We start from the raw sequence: 6,000 nt of genomic DNA, 5'->3' as shown, positions 1-6,000 counted from the left end.
ATCTACGTCATCAAATCCAAGATGGCCGCCTTTGGCTGTACTAGAAATACATTAAATTATACAGTACATTGAGAAACAACTCATAAAAATGTATTACAAGTGCACTTAATTCATCGTTTGTATTATAAATTGAACACCGATTCAATGCTTGTAACATTTATTCACAAATGAGATTGTCTGCTACTGAAAACAATCCAAAATGGCCGCCCATAGCAACCAAAATCCTCATAGCAACGCATCAAAATACCAAAAAATCAATGTTTTTTGACATATATGTGCATTTATTATACCTATTCTTAGTAAATCAAGGTTGACTGATTGTAAGAAAGTGAAAGAATGGTCATAGGGGGTTGAGGTAAAAAAAAAAGTTCAAAATGGCTGCCCTTAGCAACCAAAAACATCACAGTAGTGTAGTAAAACTACTATAAAATAAGTGATTTTTGACCTTAATGTGTATGTAATTAGTCTTATCCTAGCAAATCGAGGCCTATTAATTAAATGAAGATACCAGTTTGATCAAAGGAGGTCAAACAAGTCCAAAATGTTCAAAATGGCCGACCAAAGGAGACCATAGCAACCACATTTTACCTAGCAACGCAATAAAAATGTCTATAAATCATGCACTTTTTGACCTGGTTGAGTATTCAATGTGTCTTTTTCTAAGTAAATCATATCCTATTGATGGAATGAAGATAACAATTTGGTCAAAGTTGGTCAAACTACTGAAAAGATATCCAAAATGGCTGACAAAAGACAGCCATAGCAACCAAATTTCACATAGCAACGCAGTAAAATTACTATAAATTATGTACTTTTTGACCTGGTTGAGTATCAAATGTGTCTTTCCTAATACATGAAAGCACATTGATGGAATGAAGATAGAATCTTCATAATGGGCTACAAAATTTACTTCTTAATTAGAAATTCTAAAATTTGGTAAAACTAATTTTGGGACAATTGTCTGGGCATTCAAAAGATACAAAATTGTTTACAAATTTCAAAATTGCCGCCGGCAGCCATTTTGGTTGAGGTAGCAGACAATCTTATTTGTGGATAAATATTGCAAGAATTGAATAGCTTTTGAATTAATAATGAAAACAGTGAATAAGATGCACTCAAAACATGGTTTTATCGGTTTCATTTAAATAAATGCATACTGCAAAATTCAGTGGATTTCTAGTAGTGCAGCCGATGGCGGCCATCTTGGATTTAATGATGAAGATGGCCAGAAAACCTAACAATAGTACCTGGAATGGATTTTTTATCACTAAATTAGTCAGAAACAACCCCTTATGGTTCAAAACGGCCAATGACTTTTAAAATATAAAAAATATACAAATTTTCTAAATTTTACGAGGTATAGCAGACAATCTCATTAATTAATTTTACAGCGTTGCTATTTGAATTTTGGTTGCTATGGTCACCTTTATTCGACCATTTTGAATATTTTGGATATGTTTGGCCTTCTTTGATCAAATTGCTATCTTCATTCCATCAATGTGCTTTCATGTATTAGGAAAGACACATTTGATACTCAACCAGGTCAAAAAGTACATGATTTATAGTAATTTTACTGCGTTGCTATGTGGAATTTGGTTGCTATGGCCGTCTTTAGTCAGCCATTTTGGATATTTTTTCAGTAGTTTGACCACCTTTGACCAAATTGTTATCTTCATTCCATCAATAGGATATGATTTACTTAGAAAAAGACACATTGAATACTCAACCAGGTCAAAAAGTGCATGATTTATAGACATTTTATTGCGTTGCTAGGTAAAATGTGGTTGCTATGGTCTCCTTTGGTCGGCCATTTTGAACATTTTGTCAGTAGTTTGACCACCTTTGACCAAATTGTTATCTTCATTCCATCAATAGGATATGATTTACTTAGAAAAAGACACATTGAGTACTCAACCAGGTCAAAAAGTGCATGATTTATAGACATTTTATTGCGTTGCTAGGTAATAATGTGGTTGCTATGGTCTCATTTGGTCGGCCATTTTGAACATTTTGGATATTTTTTTAGTAGTTTGACCACCTTTGACCAAATTGTTATCTTCATTCCATCAATAGGATATGATTTACTTAGAAAAAGACACATTGAATACTCAACCAGGTCAAAAAGTGCATGATTTATAGACATTTTATTGCGTTGCTAGGTAATAATGTGGTTGCTATGGTCTCATTTGGTCGGCCATTTTGAACATTTTGGATATTTTTTCAGTAGTTTGACCACCTTTGACCAAATTGTTATCTTCATTCCATCAATAGGATATGATTTACTTAGAAAAAGACACATTGAATACTCAACCAGGTCAAAAAGTGCATGATTTATAGACATTTTATTGCGTTGCTAGGTAATAATGTGGTTGCTATGGTCTCATTTGGTCGGCCATTTTGAACATTTTGGATATTTTTTCAGTAGTTTGACCACCTATGACCAAATTGTTATCTTCATTACATCAATAGGATATGATTTACTTAGAAAAAGACACATTGAATACTCAACCAGGTCAAAAGGTGCATGATTTATAGACATTTTATTGCGTTGCTAGGTAAAATGTGGTTGCTATGGTCTGCTTTGGTCGGCCATTTTGAACATTTTGGATATTTCTTCAGTAGTTTGACCACCTTTGACCAAATTGTTATCTTCATTCCATCAATAGGATATGATTTACTTAGAAAAAGACACATTGAATACTCAACCAGGTCAAAAAGTGCATGATTTATAGACATTTTATTGCGTTGCTAGGTAAAATGTGGTTGCTATGGTCTACTTTGGTCGGCCATTTTGAACATTTTGGACTTGTTTGACCTCCTTTGATCAAACTGGTATCTTCATTTAATTAATAGGCCTCGATTTGCTAGGATAAGACTAATTACATACACATTAAGGTCAAAAATCACTTATTTTATAGTAGTTTTACTGCATTACTGTGATGTTTTTGGTTGTTAAGGGCAGCCATTTTGAACTTTTTGTTTACCTCATCCCCCTATGACCATTCTTTCACTTTCTTACAATCAGTCAACCTTGATTTACTAAGAATAGGTATAATAAATGCACATATATGTCAAAAAACGTTGATTTTTTGGTATTTTGATGCGTTGCTATGAGGATTTTGGTTGCTATGGGCGGCCATTTTGGATTGTTTTCAGTAGCAGACGATCTCATTTGTGAATAAATATTACAAACATTGAATCAAAACGATGAATTAAGTGCACTTGTAATACATTTTTATGAGTTGTTTCTCAATGTACTGTATAATTTAATGTATTTCTAGTACAGCCAAAGGCGGCCATCTTGGATTTGATGACGAAGATGGCCAAAAAGGGGTAAAATAATGCCTTTAATGGATTTCTCACCACAAAATTAGTCGAAAATGACACCTTAATGACTTCAAACGACCAAAGCATTCAGAAGATGACCGGTCTTCACCTGGTTGCAAAAAGGCCGGGCGGCCATTTTGGATTTTGGCCTTTCAGCTAATGCCCACACTTTGGTGAGGGACATAGGAGCTTATTTTGTTTAAAATACCCCAAAGTACAAGAATCCATCAAAAAATTGCTGTTCAGAAATGATGGTCACTGGAGGTCCAAATATGACCCTACTAATAGTACATGATGTGGTAATTTATGCTTAATGTCTTTAAGGGGTACTACACCCCTGTGGTAAATTTGTGACTATTTTTGCATTTTTCTCAAAAAATAATAACACACTGGTAACAAAAGTTATGTATATTATTGGGGCAAGGAATCCAATTGAGTTACTGAAATTTCAGTAACTCAAGGTTTCAGCATATATGATAGGAAATAAGGTACATCATAGCGGTACCTTATTTCTTATCATAAATAACGAACCTCTTGTCTTGGGTCACTGAAATTCCAGTGTAGTAATTGGATTCCTTGCCCCTATAATACACATAACTTTTGTTACCAGTGTATTATTAGTTTTTGAGAAAAATGCAAAAATAGACACAAATGTATCGAGGGGTGTAGTGCCCCCTTAAGATATTGCTTTTGTTTTAAGTGTATGGAAGCTTATATGGCGAAACATTACATTGATTACTCAATTAATGCCAAATCAAATATACTTTTCATATAATTGTAATTTTATTACATATATAATCTGTGTAAAATATAATTTTTAATTAATTTATAAGAAATTCACTTACTGCTCATTCATTTCATAATGATATACTGGTTTTTATTAATAACCATGGCAACAGGCCTGTAGCCAGGGGGTGCAGAAGGTGTGAAGCGCCCTCCAAAAAATGGTCCGTTCTTTTTCTGTAAAAACTTTTACCGTTTTGGAAATATATTATCGACAACTAGTATTCGTTAGCAGTTAAACATGACTTCAAAAGGTTTTTCTTGTGTAAAAATATTGAAATTATAGCACTTTTTTCAACAAATCCTGGCTACAGCCCTGCTTGACTATGCAAGTGATAAGTATGTAAATAAAATGAAACAGATAATCAACTTTTTATCACGTTTTGGTTATAAATGTGATCATAATTTGACAGTGGTTTCAGCCCTCGAATTAAGGATCTGAAGGGTCACAACAACTTTTTTAGGGCAAGTTGATAATTGTATGTCTTGGATTTTCACTGAAAAGGCAAGGCAGCACGGCAATTTGTAATATTTCAAGAGGGCATCATGGCAACTGTTGAAAATTTGAGAAGGGCACCAAGGCAATTTCTCAAAAGTAAAGAAAATGCACACAAACATAGATAGATGATTTTATAATGAAGGGGCAGGGCTGGGGCATGCCGGCACCGACGGCACTTCATTCTACAGTTTGTCCACTCTGAAGTACAAAGTGACAACTTTGCACTTTTGGGGCTTAAATTGCCAAATATGAGGTTATTTTTGGTCAAAGACCACATACAGGCATCAACATTGGGGGGATGACAAAATTGACAGGGCAAAATCCCCTGCATTATTGCACGATCACCAAACGTCCCGCCATTAAGTGGCGGTGCGTGTGCTGTCTTATATGACTATCAACTATATTGTGCGATAGTGTATCCGAAACCAATCAAATTAAGTGAATTCTTTCCACTGAATAAAGAATATATATATATGATTATATAAATTTAGGTTAAAATAGTATGCAGAACCAAAACAAAGCTGCTAATGCTAACAAAACCCAACAAGTGTTGTCTCCTGTAGATGGCCTGATTTATTATTATTACTATTTTTTTATATTATTATTTAGAGTCCGGAAGTTTGGTAACATAATATGCCTCAAATGACTTGCATTATTGTCAAATCAGTGCAAAACTTGGCTAGAGGTTTTTTTTTTTTTTTTTTAATTACATATTAATTTTCATATTGAATTTCATATGATATTTAAAAGTATTAGAATTTAACAAATCGTTATCTTTTTTTATTAGCCTTTTTTTTCTTGAAAATATCAGGTTTTTTTTATTTCTCTAATAAAAAAATGAAATGTGGCAAAAATTGTTTCCAAAATCAAAATGCTTGTGCCCTACAGGAAACTAACTTGTTTTGTTACTTCGCATTATATGCTCTCAGATACACCCACGTCCATCATCAGTGGCGTAGCCAGGATTTTGGAACCGGAGGCGCACAACTTGTAAATGTATTGACGGAAATATTTTTTGCCGACGGAAGTTGTGATTTGTTGACCCCAAATTTTTTTGCATGGTTTGAAAAAGTGAAGAACAAAAAAAAATAAATAAAATTTTTATGTACAATTAAATTTAATTCACAATTTTTCACAATCCTCCCCTTTTTTTCTGTCACCGTGAGTAAAAAATAGTCTATTTTTACCAACGCCTTCCATCTACCGACGGCCGTACATGAACCGACGGCCATAACGAGCGGAGGGGTGGGGGCACCGGCCCCACTGGCTACGCCACTGTCCATCATTAGGCACACTTGGCACGTGACCACACCCAAGCTTACCACAAATAGTGGCATGGAAGCAGGGGGCAAGAATATTCTGTTTGAGGTTAAGGGCTGGGGTATGAACGT

Source organism: Amphiura filiformis, chromosome 12 (genome assembly GCF_039555335.1).
Source record: "Amphiura filiformis chromosome 12, Afil_fr2py, whole genome shotgun sequence".
In the NCBI taxonomy this organism is placed as follows: Eukaryota; Metazoa; Echinodermata; class Ophiuroidea; order Amphilepidida; family Amphiuridae; genus Amphiura; species Amphiura filiformis.
The sequence above is the reverse complement of the archived record's forward strand: the minus strand, read 5'-3'. Positions refer to the sequence as shown.